Consider the following 26,288-nt stretch of genomic DNA (forward strand, 5'->3'; position numbering starts at 1 on the left):
AAATTCAATTACCGAAAAATGCACGCCAACGGCAAGAAAGCAAAAACCACATATGTACAGCTATGTACGCTCTTACTAACCGACAGCCCGACAGCTAATATAAACAATAACACAAATAATAAGCCACGAAAAAAAATCAGAAAACAAAATAACAAAGCGCTTCGGCCAAACAACAAAAAATGTAGGTATGCTTGTAGACCACCTGTCCCAGCTGACGAAATGTGCCGTTACAACATAACGAACGTCATACGAGGCATTGTTTTTGCGCCATGCTCCGCGCTTGCATGCAAGCCGTCAGAGTTTTTTGCTTTTTCGACCTGGTTCAACGTCATTCAAGCGTGCGCCGCTGTATCAGTCACTCACTCACACTAATTTTATGCTCCAAGATTATATAACATATTTACAAAGAATTTATATATTTTTTTTTCATAAACCTGTTGAGAATTGGTTGGGTTTATGAGAAAAGAACGTAATCTGAAGATTATAGCCCAATTTTTTTACCAAACGATCTTATTTTCTTCTAGCCATAACTTATTTTCTGCTTGAGTAAGCTCTATACCTGGCTGATATGGACCAGTCTTCAATCTCTTATTCAGGGATACCAAATGCGAATCTAATGCAAGTAACTCTTGAATTAACATCTACGGAAACAGCAAAGCTGCAATCAATTAGAAAGCAGGGCGACTGTGGAGAGTGTCACCAGAAACAACCGGCTTCACTTCTATTACGAGCCAGGTCATAAAGGCATCGAGGGTTACGAGTTATGGACCGAGTTCACCAAGAGTGGTGTACGGCTGTCATCCTGAAATGTCACACGACGCAATGGGTGAACAGTGAAACAATGGAGCATCTCTTGTACAGTTGTCCAGAACTGGCATGGCTATGCTTCAAGCATTTGGGGACCTCACGTTCTAAGACAATGGAAGAGGTAGCGTTAGGGATGTCACAGAAACTGTTGAAATTCGCATCAAGTGCTAGAAACCTAAAGGATGAGTACTCTTCAAAGACTATGTGTGGCTTACTAATCTGCTAGATAACCTAACCTAACTTAAATGCGAATATAGTGGCTATTATATTGCTTCCGGGAACTTAAGAGTCAACAAATCTATAGTATATAGTATAATATATTCCATCGGGAGACTTCTATTCAATACCAAAGCTCCAACTTCATTTTTGACATAAAAAAAGCTACTCATAGAGACTAAAACCCGTTTAAAGCAGAGGCATTTTACATTAAGAAGCTGACTGAGCATTAAAAATCGATATTAAACCTAATAAAGAAGATTTCTTCCAGTCCTTTTACTGTTACATCATATGAAGGCTTTGAGATCTCCTAAAAAGCATTCTATCGGGCTCATAAATATAACAATTCTATAATAAAGCTTAAGTGATGTTTTGTTATATGTACAAAAGCAAACGAACGAAACAAGTAAAAAAGTCAATTCATTCAAAACTAAATCCCATGCGGCTTTATAAATTATTTTTTTTCAACATTGCAACACTATCTCAAATCACTCGAACACTATAAAGATTTCCACCTTCGTGCTTAAAGATAGACAAGATAGACTCTTCGAAAAGAACTAAGTCGCCAAAAGCCTCCCTTTGCTAACTACCAAATCGTAATTCGTATGAAATCGCAGCGCCGAACATTGCAATGCATGCGAGTTTGCCAGCAACAGAAACGAACAATTTTACACACGCAAACCTCATTACAAAAACACATACATATCTACACACAATAACATTTCAATGACCCCTTTCCCGATAAATATTTAATTTCATGCCTATTTGTTGCTTCGACGCTGACTTTTGCTGCACCGCCGCTGTTTTGCTGCTGACCAGTCGCTGCAGTCACGAATTATCACGAAAGTGCTGGTATTTCATTGTTTCTTTTGTTGTTGCTGTGGTTAGTGGTTACTTCTTTTTTGTGTTGTTTTGAGCTTTTCTGCTCACATGCTTTAAACACCTGTTGTTCGTCGACTGCCAGCCAAATGTGAATGAGTGGTGTCGGCGACGTTTGGTAAGCCGCCGCAAGTTCCACCCCCATTTGGTTGTTCGATTGTTAACTTGTTTAACATGTTTTGTAAGCGGCATGCATGCTGTCTAAATTATATTTAAATTAGTTGAATAGTTTTTTGTAAAAATTTATGGTTTTTGCGGCGTCAGATGGTAATTATTTCTGTGTTGCGGGGAATTTATTAAAATGCCTACTGCTTGGCGGTCATAAAATTTAAAAGCGGAAGTGATTTCCTAAAAAAAAAACTAATTAAGCTTCGGAGGCATGCTTTGATCTGGCTTTGACTTGAAACTTGTAGGTAAAAAAACCGAAGCTAAAAAAAACTAATTGAGCTTCGGAGGCATGCTTTGATCTGGCTTTTACTTGAAACTTGTAGGTATATTATAATGCATTTGAGTATCTCGAAGATTCATACTGTGCATACTGTAGAACTGAAACTGAAGTTTAATTAGTATCTGTAAGGTAGTCCTTAAATCTCAGTTCCTGCCAAAGACTTAATTATTAGTCAGAAAATCAAAATTAGTTAGAGATTTCGACATTGTAAGTTAGTTTTCATAGTTAGGTAAGTAAAAAATTTAGTATCAGTCATAATTCTATTCATCTACTATATGAAGTCAATAGAGACTTACTTACTTTTCCCAAAAGTCTTTGAATTAGTCTGATCCAATCGTTAACCATAAGTCATAATACTATTAGTCTACTATATAAAGTCAATAGAGATAACTTACTTTTCTCAAAAATCTTTGAATTCGTCGTTAATCGTTAATCAAAAGTCTTAATACTATAAGTCTACTATATGAAGTCAATAGAGGTGACTTACTTTTCCCGAAAAATCTTTGAATTAGTCGTTAATGGTTAATCAAAGATTTAATCAAATCACTATTTGCAAAAAAATCTTTGACTTAGTCTCATAAAAACTGTAAATTAGTCTCAGTCACAAGCCAAATCAAATTTATTCCATGACTATTAGTGAGTTTTAATCTTTATCAATGAAAAAAACTTAGTCATTAGTTTGCAGTCAAAGTCTTTACATAAATCTTATTTAAGCGACAGCAAAAAGTAATAGTTTTGAAATAAAATCTCTAAATCGGCCTATTTGAAGACTATACATCACTTTGCAGTCAGAATTTTTGGGACATGATTATTCAATGGTCTTAGTCTACTACTTAATATAATTAGTAATTAAATCCCTTGAGTATTAGACAACTAAAGTCACGAAAAAAGTTGTACAAGTTAGTTTTAGTTAAATATATAATTCATTTATGGTCAGAGCTAATAATTTCATTCGATTTTGGAAAAATGATTCTTCATTTTAATCGCACTATTAGTTAAGATTAATTCAAATATTTTTTTGGATTTATTAACTACAAATTTCAAAGTCGCCATAAACTTCTAAGTCACATTCTAAGTGTTTTTGTAGTATAAAGGACAATAATATACTTTTACCCCTACAAAAAGATAGGTCTAATACATTAGGGTGGTTTCAAAGGCACCTAACTCAATGTAAGTGAACGACCTTCTCTATAATTAAATACAAAGTCATCATTTTGGCGAAGTTTTGCTGCCACAACCAAGTAGTCTGATTGTATTTGCAATATGATTTTTTTTAATTCAACACCCAGCAACAAACGCTCATTGCCAGTTTTGTCTTATTTTTGCCAACAGCATACAAAAAAGCGCTTTTAGAACTCTCTTTCTTTACTGCACACACTGGTGCTCTTAGAATACCGAAATATCAGCATAAGGTCTGCTCTTGCACACTAACCAAACTGGCATATCTCTTCGCTGATAACACATTTACTCTTGTGCTTGGCTCTCTTCCTGCTTTTAACTTCAACTTCAAAGCTCTTTCGTCAGCTGCCATAGCGAACAGCTGTTTTTGACATGCGGGTAAACGCCTAAACTTGACATTAGCAGAATGTGCATGCTCTCGCAGGAATTGACAATCCTTAGGGACATAACACGATATGTTTGTGTGCATGTTGTGAGACTTTGACGTTTAGATTTTCTTAAGCAGAGGCGTATCATATGTTCTAGCTGCCTTGTGGCCTCTGTAAATGTAAATATGTATGTCAGTGAGGGCTACAATTTACAACAAAGTAAATGTGCACCCTTCCATTTGTATTTTAGCTGCCTTTTAGACAGCTGTTTAATCAACTATATTTATATTTGATATCTCTTTGTTTCGTATTCGGCGTTGAAAGCTTAGAAAAGTCATTCAATTCCTAGGATTTTAAGTAAAGGCCGCTTATATGTGGAACTATCCACATATGCCATCATTGCCGCATTTCTACCAAGACGCTTCCTAAATTTTTCACAGAACTAATTCTACCATTTGCCTACACCAATCCAATATAATAAATCCTAGTCACTACAAGTCTTAGACATTTTTGAAAGACCGATGAGTTTTGAACAACAAATTCTGACACAACCTTAATGATTTTGACTACTGCCAGAGAATCATACAACCATGTCCCCGAGCATAACCAGTCTGGGGATACAAATGGTTCTTCAAGTATTCATAATATTGGGTTTTAGCTGCATTCGGACCCTAAACTCGCTCTAATAGTCTCTCTGGTCTTTTTAGCTAAAAAAAAAAACGATGAGGAATTCACTAAACTAGCTTATAAAAGCTTTTCTCTACCATTAATGAAATGTCTCAACTTCACAGTCTTCCCGTAAAATCACTGTTTCCCTAACCACATCTATAAAACTTTTCATATCGAAAACTCAGTTATTCCTTTCGTCTCCCACAAGTTATTTATCTAGCAGTTCACGCTTGTCAGTCGCTCTCTATTTCGCTATTCATGACATAATCCATAATCATGTCATTTCCAATACAAAACCTCTCTCCCTCCTCTAGCTTGACTCCTATTTTCATGCAAGCTCCGCCGTTATCATCATCAGCCAGCCCGCATTTCTGACAGCCGCTGTCATTGCCGCACACAGCAAAAGGTTTCAATTAATAGTTGTTTGTGGATTTTTCTTTTATGCTACTTCTTACTTCGTCTCAGCTTGAGTTGGACTGGCTTTTTTCTTTTGATTACTTTTATTTTCATGCCACCCACTCGCTTTCTTGAGTACATTTGTACTCTTTAAATGCGCTGCATTCTAATTAGACTCATTAAGTTAACGCACTGCTCTATTAATTTCAGCATAACGGCATATGAATATATGTCACAATGCTGCCAGGCTACATACATATATTCTCATTTAAGTAGACATTTTTGTAAGATGCCTCTTTGGTTGTCTTAATTTAATTATATAGTAAGGGAAGTTCGATAAGTCAGCGAAGTTGTGGAATCGCGACTGTCATATACTTCGATAGTTGAACACTTAAATCTCCTTGAGCGGCAGCCGAATATGATTTATTCCATCATACGATCAGAGTAGCCGATGCACTTATAGAAACCGCCCCGAGACCGAGGTGTTGTAGTTTCCAGAACTTCCTGACCGAGTTCAATGCAATAGGTACTTAGAAATACAGTCACTATTTTACTGGCAAATTTGGGACTCACCAAGAGTTGGAAATCGAAAAGAAGGTTCTACACAAATGGCCAGAAACAGATCTTCTGAAAGAGTTCACACTGCAAGAAATTGACAAAAATATATAGAATATGGAAGAAGTATCCCAAGTGGAAGGCCTATGAGGTTTATCAGACTGCGTATGTCTTAAATAGGTTAGGTTCGGTTAGAACTCTCATACATAACCCATTTAGAGTACACATTGAATTCCTCGAAAAGTGGAAAAGAGACAGCCAACAAACTGAAAACCACGCTGACTAACACAAAGGGGCCAAAATGAACGCTAACTAAAAGAACTCTGCATAGTTAAACCAGATTTCACAAAGATTTTAAGCCCACATGACGTAATTTTGCGATAATCATAGGGAGGACAGTCAACTAAAGCAAGCCAGAAATGACTTAGAAGCATTCTATTATCTTGGAATGGGCTGCACATTGCTCCCACACCCTAAAGATATGGTACAGGTCTAGACTCAACGAGAAATTCGAGTCTTCAAATATTTGGCTACAGCGCACCCGACGTATTCTTGCGAAAATCGAAGGGAGATCGTCAACTACAACAAGCCAGAAACGACTTAAGAGCATTATATTATATTGGAATGGATTGAAAATTGCTCCTACTCTCTAAAAATATGGAACAAATCTGGACTCAGCGAGGAATTCCAGTTTTCATATATCTGGTTACAGCTTGGTGGTAGAAGTTTCGGTTCGAACAAAGTTTTGAACACGATTTCAATAAATATACTTTCCAAAAGGCTTCAAAGTTGTTGAAAAAACCGGCACTCAAACAGGCAAGACCTCTATGTAAATTTTTTTCTCTACCTTTAACTTTGAAATATCACACCACCCGCGTAGAGGCTTCTATAAAAGTATACGCAACTATTTTCAATGCAATAATTTTTCATTTACTGTTATTCCCGTTCGACACTAATACACACATACACACATATTACTTATAGTACACGTAAATGCTTCCTGAAGTGACCGCCGCTTTTGCGGCCAATTAAAATTCCTCAAATGTGTGCAATTAAAACTGAATTTACATGTGTTTTATGTCAGTGAATAAGGTCAGGGTCGCATTGCTGCAAACGCTTCAATTTACTCAGACAATTTCTATTGAGAATTGGAAAATTGCTATAAAAATAGATTTACTCTATCATATTGACGCTTTCCGCTATTTTTTGTGTCTTGTTTATATTAACGGTTGTTTAATCGATATTTACAGATTCTCCACAACTTACTCATACGGACACTTGTTGTTAGTTGTTTGTTGTGCGCTATTTTTGTGCGCAAATGAAATATTTTTACTCAACACAAGTGTGGGTGTACTCGGGAAGCGGCCACACGCGTCTAAGTGTTACAACAAAAGTGGTGGCAAAACAAAAGATATACTGACGTCAGAGTTTCAAGTGTTGTTATTGTTAGTGGATATAAAAAATTATTGGATATGATTGGGAAATATATAGTTTCCATATGGAGAGTATTTGAAAGGTAGTTCAAGTGGCGGGAAGAAAATGTTACTCGTAGGTTAGGTTGCTAGAGGGGTAGAAATGTATTCGGGTCTAGGCGGCTTTGCAACTTTCACTCAATGCAAATCAAAGCAGCAGACACTCTACTCAAAGCTTGTTCCGGCCAACAGCAAGAAACTTTTACACTGACCGTGACCGTTAACTTGACAGTCGGGTCTAAGTAATCGGAACGGACCCGAATTTTATCCGACCAAGGACTGTCAACTAGGCACTATTCTTCGAAATTGCTTTCGGAATGTTTTTTTGCCGCTACAACAATAATAACATTCTGACCGTGAGACATAATTAAGCGTTTACATAACTGAAAAACAACTTTGTAATAGTTAAAATACTGATCAGTGCCTTTGAAATAGTTCGGAGTCTCAACTGACCTCGAAGAGTCTAAAAAAATGCAAGCATTTAGGCTTGAGACATATGTATATCCAAAAAAAAAAGTCTTCTGCATTTTTCCTCCCCTAATGTCCACCGACTGTGATAAGAGTTCCAGATTCCGTGCCGTTTGTTTGCCAAAATGCTTCCTAGACTGATTAACCGAGTCACAATAATGAATCTTTAGCTCTAAGTAGTTCGTCAAATGTACTCCCTTAGCTCGGCTCTTTATGAATTGAGAATAACTGAGGAGTTTTATGATAAGCTTTCGAATTCGAACTTCAATTTACTTTTCTCCGTAGTTTCACTTAGATACAAATGGTCCTACATTATCTCGACGTCAAAATTTATTATAATAACAGTCAACCTAGCATCAGCATGCCAATTAAGATATAAGAAATCCACTAAGAGCTTCTCGACCAACGATAGATATCCCAAACGCGCTATCGGTCCTTTTATTTCGATTTCACTCGAATTCAATCTAGCATCTATTATGTCAATTGTAGTCTAAGTAATTCAAAAAGAGCTCCTGAACCAACATCAGATATACCGACCGCACAATTTTTCTGTCAAAATTCGGTTCCACTCGAATTCAGAACTGACTGACCACACAAAAATATATAAATAAGTATTTTTTTATTCATGAGCAACACCATTACTTCCATCCCTTTCCACAACTGAACGTGCCTCAGCACAAAGTAAACGGCTTATTTTCAAACAATGCTTTCGAAGTGTGATCAACAACTGCAATATCATTTAAGGCTTGCTACCGAAATACGAACAAATGTTAAAATCGCTTCCATTATATTTTCCCCTATTTTTGGCACACTAATTTGCATTTCAAAAGACCTGAACGAGTTCTAACAAGGTATATATACACAATCCACTAGTGGGACGAATGTACATACATACATATCCAGGTGCCGTTAGTAACTACAGAAACGCACAGCTGCAAAGTTTCCAATTCTATCAGCTGTTCGTCAAAGCATTCAAATTGAGTTTTTCGAGTATATAAATTTAGATGCAAGAAGTGGGAGAAATTATAAATATACTAGTAACTGTTAAATTTTTGACGGATAATACTAAAAATTATGAGAAGAAATCATCACAATTATAATACTGAAGCCAGATCAGTCGCCCACCCCTGGTTAATAAGAAATGTCAGTCTAAGAAGAAGTCCAACCATCCCAATTTAAAAGTTATTAACAGCCTTATCAAAAAAACTTTGAATTTTTCGAATAAAACTTGAGTCACTGGGCTTAAAACTTATAAGCTTAATTTCATAAACCGGTGGAGAATTTCAAAATAAAGAGTTAGTTGAACGAAAAAATGTGTTTAAGGGTTTTAGACTCACATTTCATAACTTAATTATCATAAAAAATCAATCAATTGAAAATATTAGAAAAAAAGTCCGGCAAATTAAAAATAAAATAAAAATTAATTAATAAAAAATTAAAAAAAAATACAAAAAGTTTAAAGAATTAAAAAAAATTAATTAACATTAATAAATAATATATTGCGAAAAATTGGGCTACTTAAAATTATTTAAAGTTCCAAAATAAATAAAAAAAAATTACCAAAAATTAAAGGATTACAAAAATTTAAGAAATTTAAAAAATTACAAAAACACATTTAAAAAATTAAATATTATTATAAAATCTTGGAAACCAAAAAGTACATAAAAAAATTTTAAAATTTACAAAAAGTAAAAAAAAAACAAAAAAATTTGAGTAATTAAAAAAATAAGAAGGTACAAAACATTTAAAAAATTACAAAAAAATCTTTAAAAAAATTAACTAGAATTTATTTTTTTTAATTTTCACTAAATATCTTTCATGATGGCTCTTTAAGCGCCACTCTCTTCATGACAGCATCACTCACTTGTCATATCAACGCCCACACGCTGACAACACTAATTACTGCCCTACTGAGCAACACACAGACAGACTCATGCTGCTCATTAGCGTGCACAGCAATAAACAACAACAAAAATATAGCAACAAAAAAGATTTGAAAGATAATGAAAATAATACTATGTGTTATACTTTTAGGTGTCATGCCCCATGCATTCATATACATACATACATACATACACACACATTTATGTATATATACAGTAAATATGTGCTAATAATATGTTCATTTGTGGCTTGAACTTTGCACCTTTTCGCCTTTGTGTTTGCCATTCATAGCTGTATGTGTAACTAAACAAATAGCTAAGAGCAACAACAACAAATAAACACATAGTGGCATACATACATATGTATGAGTGCTCAACTTAGCTTAGAAAAACTGCAACTGACGCAAGTAGCTCAAGTGAGTATGTATAAATGTGTGTGTAAATATGCGTCTGTGTATGTGTAAGTGTGGAAAAATAGCTAAATGCAACATGCAACGCCAACAACAGACTATGTCACACAGCAGCGCGTCAATGCCACACAGATGTTCGCTTTGTTGTTGCTATTGTTTTTTGTTGTTGTTGCTAGTGTTGCTGTTATTGTTGCAATTGCCTACAATGTTGTTGTTGCAATTGCCTACGTTGTTGTTGCAATTGGCTGTCGTGCTATTAGTATGTAAAATAGCGCACGACTTGACTTCTCCAACTATCGCAAAACTGCTACAACAAGCACCAACAACAACAACAACCACAGTGACAACAAAATGTCGTCTAATAAGCTACAGTAACTTGTTATGTCGCCGCTGACACCGAGTAACAGTGTGCAGTAAGCCAACAAAGGCGCCGTGCCCCACCAAACAACAGCGAACCAACAAAACGAGCCGAACGAGGAGCTCCACCATGACAACTGTTCATTCTTCCAGTCTGGCAACATCAGCGAAGCTCTTTCTAACTTGTATATCCTTGCTGTGAATGTAGCCTTAGTACCTTAGAGTTTCATACACCTTGTGGAATTGCTTAGTCAAGGGTATGGATGGTTTTTTGGCAGGCGGTCGGTCCTCCAGTCCACATTTCTAAAGCTATCGAGTTGGAACTTCGCAAAAATTAATATTTTTTTCTAGCATTTCAATGACTCTGAAATCCGTGAGGCTGGCTGAAAATCTAGCCTACTTGTCACTTAACCGTTTTCTCAGTCGGTCCTCCAGCCCACATTTCTAAAGCTATGGAGATGAAACTTAACATGAATGCTTCTTTTTAGTTAGTTATTTAATTATTCTGAGATCCATAAGATCGGATGAAAACCACGCTTAGTTGTCATACAACGGTTCTCTAATTTCTAAGCTAAGACATGTAAATATAATGCGGGGAAGCTTAAATTCGATGCATAAGCGTATCCTGAAAATAGAAATAGTACACCTACAACTACAAGTTGGTAGAACAGGAACTAGATCACCTGTCAAAGATTTTGTTCAGCTAAGGGTACGGCAAAGCTTTTAGGTATCGACGGCTGAATAACTACTGGAATGCTAAGAAATCGGCAGGATCTCACAAATCTTTACTCGAAATATTCCAAGTTGCGCCATAAAAGCTACGGTGACAACGCCACCTCTCTCTAAATTTCTCTAACTCGCATCCTTCTTCTCTCTAACCCAATCGAGCAGCTTCTCTACTGCACACTTACTGCTGTTACACTTTTCTATATTTCTCTATATTCCAACCCTACATCATTATCTTGCTTGCTACTTACTGCCTCCCAACTTATCTGCCACTAACATCTACACTATCTATGGCATCACACCGAGTGCGACTACTTGTCTCAGCCACTGCTTCTTTGCCGTTGCGCTCAAGTATCTGCTGCGACTTTTTGCTGGCGTTTGCCGCCTCGTCTTCACTTTGACGTCATTGAGGTCGCACACTTTCCATCGACTGCACGTGACATGTGACCGCCGCCGTCACAACAACAGCAATAACAATAAGTTTAGCGCCTTTGAGCTTACCTCTCCTCAACGCCTTGCATGCACTCGAGTACCCCGACGGCAGTAGCAGTTTGCATGCTTTGATTTAACTACGACTTCGCGTCTTGGCTTTGTGGTGTTTCCGTTATTTCTAACTTCGCATGCTCTGCCGTTTTTGCACAATCATTGCTTTGTGGTTCTCATAGTTTGTATGCACTTATGCATTAATATTGTTATTGCTATTGTTGTTGACCTGTTCCGCTCTGTGACCTCGTGCACGCTAGCTGTGCACTGCTTTGTTTCGCCCGCCCGCCACTTCAGCAGCGAAATAACTTTTTAATGATTTTATCTATTTCCCGACTGCATTTACGAACACTTGTTCGCCTCCCTTTGGCGTGTTCTACTTTTTGTTTATTTTACTTTATGTCGACATTTGTTGTTTCTACTTCAAAAAGTTATTTGCGCAAACTTTGGTATTCTAAGTTGTTTGGCGCATTGACTTTTATCAAAAGTGACGATGTCTCAGGTGTCAGGACTGCCAATAGTTGCCGGATACGCCGGGTTTTCATATACCAAAGATAACTGGAGATCTAAGACAACTCGTTTGACGCTTGGATATAAAAGTTTCGCTGCTTCCTCAGAAGAACACTTGTTTCAGACTTTGACAGCACCGGATTCAAGGCAACTACCCCACAATTTTAGTTCACTGACAACATTCGAGAAGCCCCTTCATGTTTTCTTTGACATCCAGTTTCGTTTCCATCACTTCATTACAATTTCGCTGCAGGATATAAACTTTCAGATTGGAAAAGTAGTCACTTGTCGACATTGCTGATTTTTGGAAAGCAGGAGTTGACATTATAACCTCCACTTGTTGACGCCGCTGGGTTTTGGAAAGCGGCAGTTGACATTATGGCGTCCACTTCTGCAGTTCATAAAAGGAGTGCAACAACTTTGGGTTTTCCTTAACTTCAAAAGGTCTCTATGTTGCTTTTAAAAATCATTTACAAAATCCCAGTACAGTTAAGCTCAAATTCCATGGAAGGAAATGACCCATCTCCTCTAGCCTTTCCTCCTAAAAAAAACGCGGTTGCCTACGTAATACTTGGGTTACTCTAATCGCATAAAATCAAATAAGGCGTCCGCCTCCAGAGTAAAATATATGAACCAAGGCTCAGCTCACAGCGCCGCACTTCTAGTTCCGCAAATAAGTATAAATCAAATACGCTGAAAGCTTTCCTAGAATTAAGTTTTGATAAGAATGAGTGAAGTTTAGTTATTCTCAAGTTTGTAGACTTTTCCTTAAAGAGAGGACTTTCTTGTTTTAAATACACAAAATTTTTCAAAGCGCGTGTTTCACTAGGCGATCTAATTTCAAGAGAATCTGCAACTCATAGTAGAGTCTACCTTCCTATTTCTTTACCGCCTCCCTCAATTAATCAAACCCATTAAATGTTAAGAGACTAGTTCTTCTAGATCTAGGTTCGGAAGTATGCCAGTTCAGAGTTGAATCCATCTCAAGAGACTCTTTCAGATTCAGTAGCTATATTTAAAATGTAGATTTGAGATTTAACGACATAAGTGAATGACCAGTTTAACAGCAAGAGTGGATTATAAGACTGTAAGATCCTTATTGGATGCTGGTGTCTGACTTTAGCTCCTTCCGAGTAGTGTTGTGTTGACACGAGTGGACGCAAGACTTATCTAATGCGGCTACTCTACCGATGGACTAATCCGCTAAGGTCGATGTCTAAACTAGACAGGATCTTAAAAATCTAGGCCAGACCATCCGACTGCCATGAATTCAAAAGTCAATCCAAACCAAACTGATTCAACAACTAAGCATAAGAAAAAACAAGACCAACTCCCCTCATCTCACACACAGCTCCACATAGTTACATAGGAACCCCTCAGTAAACTGAACCTCAGCAGTAACAAAAGACGCTCCATCTTTGTGAATGCAACGCCTGTGTTGTACATTTAATTAATTATTAATGCAAGACGCCGATACGTGTTGCAACAACAGCAGCAAAAACAACAAAACCGCAACAACAAGCGAAAGGCAGCCAACTCAAAGGAAAGCGACCTAGGCAAGGAAAAATTTTCATTCACAAAACAGCGAAAGGAAAAAAGTATGTAAGTCAGTACAGCAACAAACATCATAACGGCGCACATATACGACAGACACGACATGCGACGATTTACGGCATCACAACACAAACAACAAACAGTTGCCGTAGCAAATGTAAGCTGACGTCTCGCATAGAGCGACGCGATGCCGTTACATTATATGTGAGGTGATGATGAGTGCAGCAGCCCGCGTGTTCCCGCACTCAGAGCACAAACTCTGGCAACCGACGTCTTTTATTGTTGGCACTTAGTATTCGTGTGGCCCCATCAAGTGACGGCGTTGATACGTTTTAAAGGTGTTCATTTTTATTGTGAATCATTTTTTGCATAATTGATTAAATGACCGCCTATAACGGTTGTAACGGTAAATTGGTTAACTTTGGTTTAGACGCTAAAGGCGAAAGATGTTGTGAACACGTGGAAAAGCAGCTCGGAAAGAGTAGAGTATACATATGTGGGTGGTGGAGAGAGGAAGCAGAAGAAGGTTACAAATAAGGGAAGCATACATAAGTATAACGGCAACTCGTGGTGGCGAGTAACAAAAGATCTCCGAACTTTATTTTAAGCAAACAATCATGGCTGATTACGAGCTCGGTAATCGACTTTATAAAATATGCAAATGTAAGGGATTTCCTGTTCTGATAAATAAGGGTGTGACATATTTTGTTATTACGTAGAATGGGAAAGATTTAAAGTAGGTACTGGGGCTGAAGCCGAAATGACGTACACAAGCTTAGTCGCTTGATGTCGTAGTTATCCGTAGTTACACACTCTACTATGTGGAGCTCGTGGTTTGAATGATTGAGCTCCAGCTGAGCTTTTTAAAACCCTATATGTTAAAGCAAAACCCGTTGGTAAGGTCAGAGTCCCTAACAAAATTGTCGCTTGGAGTTTCGCTACACATTTGGCAGTATTTCTGTTCGAATACCACTTCTGGTTGTCCGACAAATGGACATACAAGTTACCTACCTCTGAACAGCTAATTTTATGGAAATTTTTTCATGAATGATATTCAGTTAAGGGATTGAATATCGATAAGCTTGTGACCAATATTCAAAAAGTATCTTGTTTGTGAATTGTTCATAAATTTTGTGGTTTGAGAAACCCCAAAAGTATGATTCTTCATTGGTTCGTCCAACTTTAATCCGGTTTTAAGTTTTTCGAACTATTTAAGTTCAAAAGTGTAAGGTTTCCTCATGATGGGTTCCGGTTATCCTACCCGACTTTTTTGAGTTTTGTAAAATGCTATCCGGTTGACAGGCTTTAGTCTGTAACAGTTCAGATTATATAGAACCGACTTTCGTGGGAGAACTGGAAGAGCGACAAAAGTACATATAATCGTATTTTTCAAGATTTTGGCCACATATTTGGAGAGAGAACCCGATCGCCCGCAAATATCATGAATATATTTCGTTAGTCTGTTCAGTTCGTGACCTAAAGTCAGAACTTGATACTGTTAACAACAACAAGATTCGTTTTGAAGATTTTAAGGTTGTGTAGAGAAATTCCTATGGTTCTTAACAGTGCCAGAACTGGGTAATAAGAAACCGATTGAGCATTTACACCACATTTTTGGGAAGCTTCGGTATTTTGGAAATACAGGTCTAGATGAACCCGATGTCTCGGCAGCTGAGTTAGTGAAGCTATATTTGAACTACTGTTCCTCACTTTTCTTACTCTGTTTTCATTTCTATCAATCCTTTAAGTGGCCTTAAATTCTCAACTCACTTACTAAAATAATTTTCAGCATTTTTCTCAAACTCCATCGTGTTTTATTTGGCTAACAAAGTTAAACAAATGGAACCACTTACATAAATTCCAAGCTCCATTGCACACTGCTTCGGCGACAACAACAACGCATGAGCAAACGTTGTCTATATTTATTGTGTTGCCACACCATTTGTATGCAAAATACGAATGGAATAAAATACGATACTGGAAATGTTCAGTATTACAATGTTGTAAGTCCACAAAACTATTATATTAGATATGCAGAAAGTAGCGTTACATTTAAATAAATACTTGTACCCACATGCACACAGTGTGTGCGAATAGTGTGTATATAGTTGAGGCAACATCCTGTCAAGAGTAAATTTAAATTTATGCCATGACAAAAACTGTATGCCAAGAAAAACTAAATATATCCGCAGCCGAGCAATGCAGTGCGGCGCTGGGCAGCACTGAACGGGTATGGCAAAACATTTTCAGGGGTCTATGAAAGAGTTGTGTTTATTTGTTTTAAAATTTTTTGCATGTAAACATTTGAAATTGTTATGCTGCAATGAGGCTGTCTGTCCCTCGGTCTATATATAGGAGGTATGTAAATGGCAGGCAACTACAGTGATGGACAAGGAAATGAGGATAGACAGTTGAAAATTCTGAAACTAAAATTTTTTCTTTGAAAAATCAAAAGCAACTTTAAGCAGTAGTGAATTAAGTCAGTTTACATACGTTAGCCCAAAAATATACATACCTATTGGGATAAGTTACGTTAATGTTAAGTTATAGTAAGTTAAGTTACCTAAAAAATATAGTATCGTTAAAAACAAATTTAAATTCAGTTTAATGAAATTAGTTATATCAAGGTCATGTTAACTACTTTAAGTTAAGTTACGTAAAGCTGATAAAAAGTTATAGTAACATTATACAATGTAATAGTCACAATACAGTGAATTTAAAATATGCTAAGTTTACGTTAAGTTAAGTTAAGTTACGTTAAGTTAAAACAAGCTGAGTTGCATTAATTTTCTACGTTATATAAACAAAATTTTGGTATTTTCAATACAGCTGAATTAAAATTTTTCTAAGTTGAAGTTAAGTTATGTCAAGTAAAGTTGTTACGACATAAAAATAAGAATGAAGCTTTTTCAATGGAGCTCAATTTAAAATGTACTTAGTCATGTTAAGTTAACTTACATACGTTAAGTTAAGTTTGTTAAATTGTTACGTTAAGAAAATTAAATTTCAATATTTTCAATTAAGCTAAATTTAAATATTACTAAGTTAACGTTAAGTTATGTCAAGTGTTGTTACAATCTAAAAATAAAATTTGCAATCAAACAAAATTTAAATTTTATCAAGTTTGCGTTAAGTTAAGTTATGTCAAGTTAAGTTGTTACGTTATAATTTACGTTGAACTAAGTTACGTAAATTTAAGTTATGGCATGTTAAGTTACGTTAAGTTGTGAAAATAAAATTTAAGTATGAAGTTAAATTAAAATTGTACTAAGTTCAGTTAAGTAAAGTTAAGTCAACTTAAGTTGTTACGTTATAAAAAGTAATGCTAAGTGTTTTCAATGATGTTAAATTCTACAAAGATCACATTAAGTAAATTAACGTTGAACTAAGTTACGTAAATTTAAGTTATGTCAGGTAAAGTTGTCACGTTATAGAAATAAAATTTAAGTATTTGCAAAAGAGCTAAATTTATATTTTGCTAAGTTAAAGTTAAATTAACTTAAGTTAAGTTAAGTTATGTTACGTCAAGTTACGTTAAGGTATTCAGCTCTAAAAATAAAATTTCAGCCTTTTAAATGAAACAAAATTTAAATTTTATGAAGTTCACGTTATGTTAAGTTAAGTTATGTCAAGTTAAGTTACGTAAAGTGGTTACGTTAAAAAATTAACTAAGTGCAGCAAAAATGTTTGCGCTTAAACAGAAAAAAAAAATTAAAACCCTATTAAGTGAGTTAAGTTAAACAACCACATTTCTCTGGCCACCACTGTATTTCAACATAAATATTTATGCATTATGCAGGCGTGTGAATGTGCATGTGCATTGCTGAGTGGGTGTTTATTTTGGTTTTTCGCATTTCGGCCAAGTTTATTGCCTGCCACATGCAATTGCAATATATTTTAACAACGGCTGCAACAAAAGCAACAACAATAACAGCGCCAACAAACTAAACGTATGGAATGTGGGTGCAGCAAAGAGCAAACAAGCAAAAACGCTACATACATACATACATATATTTACCAACCAATGCACTAAAGAGATTACCAAAGTCCGTTAGTTTAGACGGCAAAGCAGCAGAATTTGAATGTCTGCTGGAGGTGGAGAGAGCGCACGAGCAACGCGCCGCACGATGTCTTGGCAAATAATGGCAATAATGAAAAACAGTTAAAATGGGTGTTGACATTCGATGTGGTGAAGCGAAAAAGCAAAGCAGCAAAGAAGAAGGCCGTCGGCCGCGCTCGCCGCAAACTTTCTAAGAACGGCGCAAAATCCGGACAGACAGACCAAAAGGAGTCTTGCAATGGTTGAAATAAAGTGAAGTAAAATCACAACAACAACGGTGTGGCGATAAATAAGCAACAAAAAGCGGCTAAGCGACGCGACCGGAAGTGTCGGCGAATTCCCCTACGCGGGTATTTATATAAAAGTGGCGATAAGCGGCAGCGTCTTGTTATGCCAAATGCAAATAATTGCAGCAGCAACAATAAAAAGCGAGTAGCAATATCAGAAATGCCAAACGTTGTTAGACGCCGCGGGCGATTTCAAGGTTGATTCTGGCTGGATATGAAAATGCGCAGACATTGTAATTGCAGTTGTTGTTGCAATTTTAAAGTAGTAGTAAAGCGTAGAATGTTTGTGAGGAAAATGTATACATTTCAACAAATTTCTGTTCAAAAAATTTAAGAATGATTTTGCGTGAAAAAATTTTAGACCAAAAATTTAATGAAAAATTAAAAAAAAATTCAACACTGACAAGAAATTTAAGTATGATAAGCAATTTCAAAACTACTAAACAATGGAAATTTATTAGGAAAAATTACATTTAATAAGAGTTTAATATTTTAATTGTTATTTATATGGCAACCCTATCCAGCTCATATTTTTTTAATTTTAAAGAGATAATAATTTTAGTAACAATATTATCAAAAATTTAATTTTTATTAACATATGTATATATTAAAAAAAAACTTGAAACAATTGGCAACCCTATGTATCAGAATTTTTTATTAAAATTTTATAGAAATAATTTTTGATAAGAAATTGAAATTTCATCACAAAAAATTACATTGATTGAAAGTTTAATATTTTCAATTGTAGTTGGCAACTCTATATTATAAAATTTTTTTTTAAACAAAGCTTTCTTGACTGTACTCTCTCCACTCGATTTGTTTTACTTAATATAAAAATATATTGCTTTAAAATTTTTTATGAAGTTGGTAACTCTAATTTAATTATTGTTTTCACCAAAATTTCCTTCCAACAAATTTTAAATTTCTTCACTAAATAAATTTTCTAACACAATTGATTAAACCCACAATTATATTAACTCTTGCAAGCGCCCACTAAAACCCTAGAGATCGCAACTGTGGAGTTGGCAACTCTGACATTAACAAAATTATTATTTAAATTGCCGCTGAAAACTGCAAAAAGCCGCCAAAGAACAAAACAAAAATTAAAAAAAAAACACAAAAGCCAACAGATATTTCACACACAACAACGTTAGGCCCACACAAAAAGGGTGGCAACATTCGCACTATCACCAGTCAATGGCAAAGTAAAGCCTCAACGCCAACAGAAAACAACGAGCTGCCAGTCAGCATTAGCATAAATTCCAGTTGTAACGGTGAAAAAGTAAAGCAAAACGCGCAAATGCAAAAGGAGTGTACAAAAAAGCCGTCAGGCCAAGGTGCCAACCCAACCAACGGTACATGGTTGGTAAGGTAAAGGCTGCAACAGACACGGAGTCAACTAGACAAACTCTGAGGACCTGAGCACAACGCGCCGCACGGGCAAAGCAATAAAGTGACAACAGCAGCTACAAGTCCATTTGAAGTTGCCATAGACACTGCCAATTCCCGTAAGAAAAATCAATGGCGGCGACAGCGTTGAATGGACTACTGACGCCGCCTGCCTGCTGCCGGCAGTGCTCAGCAGACAGGCAGCTGGTGGCTGTATTTACTTATTTGGTACTGACTTTTTACTCAGCAAACGATTCTCGTGATTTTTTTCTTGCTCCTTCGTCTATTTTGCTTTTATTAGTGTTTTTATTTCGTGCTTTTCTCATTTTCTATTTTCGCACTCGCTTCTCTTTCGCCACCGTCACACTTGTCTACATTTTGCCATCATTTGTTTCTATTATGCCATTGTTCGAGCCATTTCATTGAGATTGTAATGCAAGTGACACAGTTTTTGTTTCCTCTTCTTCGCCTGAAATTTATTAGTGAATGCCCTGAATGTTGCTGAAAATGTGCAAAATAATGAGAACGCTCACAGATAGTTTTTTTTTTTGTGTCCTCTAATAACAAAGAGCTAACAACAAATGTGTGCCAAAAATATATTTCCAATGGAGATTATATGAATGAGCCTTAAGGTGGCTGTAGACGATGCGAAAAAAATCGATAATCGATATACCTTATAAAATTCGGATAGACTGAAGATGTTTACGCTTACTTTTTGTTTTGCTTCACCATGACTGTTGAAGTTTTACAACGGGCTACTTAAAAAAGGACACTATCGTTATCTAGCACAGTCAGATCTACTTAACCGGAACGGATCCGCATTTTTACCTAACAAGATTGTCAATTCTATCACGCTATACATAGCCTCAGGTACATGGTACTATTGCCAAATGGAGATTCAGTTTAAATTGAGGTGAAGTATTCGTCATACAGGACGTCAACTTTTCTGTGAACTTTAAGAGCGGCTTGATATATCCGTTTGACACTTCGTCCAGTCCTTTGAACTCCGGAGCTACTTCAGTCAAGTTCTAGATAATAGCAGACCTAATAAATCTTTGATAGCCTCCAAGCGCTTTGTCGATTTATGAGTGTCTACATTATCAATATAAAGGAGTTGTAAGTATCACAAGGACCAGTGTACTAAACTATCTATGTGAGCTTCTTCTTGCGGTTTGTACAGGATCGACCTTTCAACTTAACCTAATAAACAAACCAAAGTGCCACCAAGGGGGTTTTATACCAATAACCTTTCTCGGAATCTCTCTGGTAAGTGAGTTAACGGTTTTCGAATGCTTAAAAGTAGTTTCTTCTTATAATTCGCAGCTGTGGTGGGATCTGCCTCTACAGGTAATGTTAAAGCCAAGTATGATAGATTTGCTATTTTATTCAGGAAACCTAAACCACTTATCTTAAAAGTCAAGCAATATACATGACAGAGAGTGAACTAGAGATCCTATTATATTATATTAGCTTATAGGAACTACAGTTAGACTTAGACCGATTTCATAAAAAAAAAGATAAAAGTGATATCTAAAAACACTGAGGTTAGGATTTAAAGACTATTTCGATTTGAACAAAAAGGTCTTCTGTCTAAGAATTATAATCCATTTTGGGTAAATAGAGAGAGAGAAACCTCAACAATGGCTCGGTAAGAGTTTAAAACTGGTAATTCTGAAAGCCTGCCTAAAGCCTAAAGCCTAAATCCTTTGTGACCGAGTTAAAATATCAGCGCTCACAATTGTTGCAGGTTCAGATTGGTCAGAGATCTTAACGAGTAGAAATCAAGTTTTAAATCTTGAAGTCTGCGGTAAGCTACTCAAAAGTTATTACTGAACCTCGTCGGTTATATAATATATCTAAGTTACCCTCATACTTCTTAACTTGATTTGACTTAGTAAAAGCTCGAATATCAGATAGTTCTAGCGGACTCAGAATTTTTAGCGGTCCACGCGCGGACTCTTATCTTTCTTTTAAATACGGATTTTTTGATAAAAATTATTAAATTTTTTCCTTCCAAATACTTTAAGCGGAGACTGCGCTTCATACTTCACAGAAAATACCGAAAACTCAAAGGTCTAACTCACCGTTCACTGTGAATTTTCGCTGGTAGAGCTCTCCCCTTCACTGACTCAACTTGCGGCTGTATTCATAAATACTGCAACGCAGCAAAACCGGAAACGTTGAGATTTGCCAGCAATGCACAGACGCCGGCTACAGCACAACCACACGAGCACGTACTATAGCAACTTCCGCTTATTTATATGCATTTATGCATATGCTTATGAGGCAAAGTAAATTATCCACTTAAAAGTACCGCTTTCGCGGGCACACTGAGCGCTAAAGACGCAGGTGGGTTGGTAACGCTGTTTGAGACCGAAGCCAATGTGTGCTCAAATATGGCAGATTGAGGCTTCTTGCTGCTTGACAGCTGATTTGCTGAGACGAAATATAAATATGTGACGCGTTGTGATGCTGTGCTACACATATGCACTCCACTGTTGTTGCTGCTGCTGCTCCGCTTCTTTCATTTGCTTGATGCTCCTTGTCACAGTTGAAGCACCTTTAATCCTTAAGCCTTAATCCCGGCTGATAACGATGAAAACGTGCAGACTGAATGGCGTCGCTGTGGTTCTCATTTAAATGCAACAGCAGCAGCGTCAGCGTTTAGCAGACGCCAGCCAAATAACACGGTTTTGCGGGCAGAGCGCGGAGCGTGCAAGGTGGCTTAGCAGCTGAGTTCGGTGGATAGAGGAAAAGTGGAAAAACATAAAACGAATTGTTAGTGGCAGTTACTTTGTGACTTTTAAAACGAGAGAGATAGAGAGAGCGAGATGCCGAGCAGAGAGTGCGTGCGAACTGGTGCGTGCAACGTCAAAATGCCGAGTCTTGCACAGAGAGAGCGCGCACGAGAGTGGGTGCAATGCACCGCCGCTTGGCGCTACGTGGGAATTTCACTTATCACTACGCCAATTGTTGCTTGTTGTTGTTTTCCGCCTGTGTTGTTATTGTTTCGTTACTTGTTTCTCACTTGCATTTAAAATAAACAATAATAATTGCAGATAATGCACTTTCTTCTGGGCGTAAAAATAGTTACAACAACAATGATGACTAACACATCGAAAATTGTTGTTGTACTGGTCCATATGCAGCTGATTGTATAGCTTGCATGCTGTACACTTAGTCAGAGGCTTTGAACTCTGTGCGCTGATAACGGCGTTGCAAATAACGGTAAAATGTGAATTCGTATGCATAACGTTTTGTGAATCACAATAAAGTTTTTAAATAATACGCAAAGAAAGCGATTTACGCCTAGTTTTGTGCTTCACGACAGACTTTAACATATAAATATCCAAATATCTGAGGCTTTCACCGCTTTTTACTCTATCTTCGATAAGCTATACATAATCCTTAATAATTTGAGCGTTTTCATTTGGCTAAAAACTCGATTAGTACACTTTCACAATAGAAAGCTGCTCAAAATAGCTTTTTTGCTTCCGAAACTGTCATCATATCGAAGCTTTCACTAAGCAAAGCTTAGCCTCAGAATGAGTATACAGTTCAAAGAAAATAATTGATCAAAATATAGCAAATTATTAAGATCTTAAAAGATTATCTAAAAGCACAACACTGCCTAATTCGTTATATAATTTACATAAATGAGCTTTTTAAGCTTTTTTTAAAGACACTATTTTGAAAATAATGCCTGTGGTAAATTTTTTGAATTATAGATCTGAGGACATGTCTAAAAAATTTACTTTGGCTCTAGTGCGAAAGCTTAGTTACGACTATTTGAATATTTAAATGCGCCTTGTAAAGCTTTCGGTTACACCAAAGCTTTTGTTGAGCCGAATCTGATGTTAAAAACACATTGAGCTCAGGATCAATCATGCTGTCTATAGAAAGCTTTGCATGGTGGCTAGAGAGAGCTTTCAGTTAACCGTTATATATTTGTGTGATAGCTGCAGTAACGAAAATAGGCTCTTTGGAAAAGTTATGGAACTTTGGGCTTTTAATGACTTTGGGCAGACATAGTAATGGGTTTTAAGCTTTATAACAGTAGATTGCGTTGGTGCTTTAAATATATTTTTATTACAACATAAAAGCTTTTAATTAAATAAAAGTATTCAGAGTTTTCTAAATTTAATATCTATTTAAATTTTTTATGATAAAATTCAATATTATTTTTTATTGTTAATTTTTATTTTATTTAATTTTTTTTTTTTTGAATTTTATGTCGCAATTTTAAATTTCTAAAATTTTCTACAATTTTTTTTATCAAACTCGGATTTTTTTGTAATACAAAGACTTTTAGCATATTAATTTTTAAAACATTTACTTATTTTTTTTCCTTCAAAAATTTTAATTTGTTAGGATTTTATTATATTACAGTATTAACTAAATGAAACCCGTTTCAATTATTTACTTACATACATATGTATTATTATTTTTTTATTTATTTATTTATTTTTGTTTTTTTTTTTTACGATTCATTTATGCTTTCTTCTTCCTTTTTTATCCTGCCAAAAATTTTGTCAAGATAAATTTAAAGAAAGTTATTCATTTTTTCTTAACAAATTTTCATTGTTACAAATTCTAGTTCTTGTTACTTTTAAAGAATTAATTAAACATTTTTGTTTTATTTTTAATTTTTTAAATGTATGTATGTATATTATATACATATACATATGTATGTACATTTATTTTTTTTATTTTTTTATATTTTTATTATCTGTTATTTCATATTTATTTGTATTTTATAATTAATAATATATGCCACGCACCCTAGCCTACTTCTAATTGCACTTTCTTTGCAACTACTCCACCCTAACACGCAACTGCATCAATTGCCATCTTCCCCGCAGTCACTTGCGCTTTGTTTTTGTTATTTTTTGCATAAATATACGCACTCTGCATATGCACACGCTCTCTGGCGCTTCAAATCACTCGCTCTCTCTCTCCCTCTCTATATTTGCTTTGCTCTTTTGTGGGTGGCTGGCTGCGCCAATGTTTTGGGCTGTGCCAGCAGGTGGCCATATGTAAGTAGTTGCTATTACTTGTTTATTGTTGTTGCTGTTGCTATTGTTTGTGATTTTTTTCTTTTTTGTGCTGTTTGTTGGCGTAAACGTCAAAGGAAGTTTGGGAGTTGGTTTTTCGTTGACATTCGTTTTTTGCTTTTTGGTTTTGTTTCGCAAAAAGCAAACGCAAAGACACAATTCGATTTTTCGCACAAAAATCTTAAGTTAATATTTATGGAAATGTATATTTTAGGGGTGTATATATTTATTTTTGCTAGTCTTTAAAATTTAAGGAGTTTAGTGTATTTTACAGAGCAGCGCAGCGCAGATTTTCGCTTAAACACAAGCCAACAGCTGTCAAAGGAGCACGCTTACCGCCGTTAAATGAACGTTTTGCCTTTTTTATGCACGCATGCTGCTGTATATATGTACATACATATATTATATGTACATATACATATGTATGTATATTGCATGTGTGCAAGCATATGCAATTACACGCCGCTGCTTGCAATTGTTTTCGCACGCCAATTCGCATATGTCGGTATGCAGCCTGGCGTATTGGCAGTTGTCATAGGCCTTCAGCTGTCACAGCCCCACATTTGCACGCTTATGTATACATAAATATATATGTATGTGTATATGCTACATGTGAGTATGCAATTTTGCATGTATGTATGTATGTATATAAGCAGTTGCCACACTCTACGTCAATGCACTTTATAAAATTCAACACTTGCGACACCCTCACATGCACTTACTTTGCTTTTTTGCTGTTGTTGCGCGAGCACTGCAATTTTTTGTTGTTTTTCCTTCGCGAATACCGCTACGCACACACGCCGCTTTATTAATTTTATACACGCTTACGTTTATTTCACACTAAAAATGCACAATAACACGCGTCAAGCAATTCGAGTGCGAATTTTTTATAAAATTTATTTTTTCTTCTAAATTTCCTTTACACAGAATACCGCACCGATAAAAGTAACATGGAAAAACACACAGCCGAAAAACGGCAAACCAAACCCAAACGCATGGGCTAAGGCAACGAACAACTAACTAACTGACAATGGACCGCGCGACGGCTACTACGACGACGACGACAACACAACTTCACTGATAGATGACAGCAGAAAAACTGCTCTTCCCCAACGAGTTTCGGCGACGGCTATGTAAGCCGAAGCAACAGTGAGCAGCAAACAATCAAAGTGTATACACACACACACACACACACGCACACACAATTGAGCGCTGAGTTGGGCTATGCCCATTAGTGTCGGTGAGTTGTGGCAACAACAGCAAGTGACAGTGGCAAGCAAGAACACATACATATATTATTGTTGCATGCGAATTTCTCATGCTCAGCTGAGTGTGTATTAGTGGCGCACAGTTGGAATTTACGCTCTTTGAGGTCATCAGCAACAGCCGCTCTGCAGGCCAATGCATACGCACGCACATACAAATACGCATATATGCAAGAAAATTATTTGAAAACCTACCGTGAAGTCAGGCTACTTAATGTCACTACTTTATGCTGGTTTACTGTGCCAAACTATTGAGTAGTGGTGCTAGTTGGAGCGGAATGATAGCGCGCTGCTGCTCTTTACTTTGCGCTCAACAAACTGCAAGTGTGAAAATGGATACTCTTCACCTGTGTGAGCGCGAATCTGCTGGTGTTTTGTTGAAGAGAAAATAGCAAGTGATTGTAGCGGGTATTTAGTGTATGAGCACAGGGTGTGTCAGAGCACAGAAAATTTTCTTTGATGCCTGATATTTTGCCACTGTCACGAACTCAATATTTTTTTAGACAAATCTTTAAAATATTGAACATGTGTCCAGCTGAGCCAAACAATTTAAGGAAGCGACTGCCTAAACTCTCAAAATAATCTGAGAAGGAGTTACATATCTACATATTCCAATAGTCAAAGTGGTAAATTTTTCTAGAAAAGAAAAAAGTCTGGTTTTATCATTAGCAATACAGTTTTTACTAATTTGAATATTTAGACATACACACAGAGGGTTCATGATCCGTTCCACAAGTTCACAACAGAATCGAGGTAGTAAATGCGCCTTAATTTTTGCAACTCAAAACGACTTCTTAGTTATATCATCTTTACATTTCTTGTTCATTATCAATCAATCATCGCTCTCATCTTG

The 26,288-nt window shown here is 36.3% G+C and overlaps 1 protein-coding gene across 1 annotated transcript in view; it reads right to left on the reverse strand.

Annotated features, from left to right (window-relative positions):
* LOC126758588 (uncharacterized protein CG43867) overlaps nt 1-25,244 on the reverse strand; it is a 298,748-nt gene extending 273,504 nt beyond the window's left edge. The window contains exons 1-2 of the mRNA XM_050472920.1: nt 24,893-25,244; nt 21,201-21,848 (exon numbers count right to left, since the gene is read on the reverse strand). The gene's annotated coding sequence lies outside the window, so the exon portion shown is untranslated. The remainder of the gene's footprint in view (nt 1-21,200; nt 21,849-24,892) is intronic.
* Between the last annotated feature and the right edge of the window lie 1,044 nt (nt 25,245-26,288).

This window comes from Bactrocera neohumeralis, chromosome 5 (assembly GCF_024586455.1).
Source record: "Bactrocera neohumeralis isolate Rockhampton chromosome 5, APGP_CSIRO_Bneo_wtdbg2-racon-allhic-juicebox.fasta_v2, whole genome shotgun sequence".
Classification (NCBI taxonomy): Eukaryota; Metazoa; Arthropoda; class Insecta; order Diptera; family Tephritidae; genus Bactrocera; species Bactrocera neohumeralis.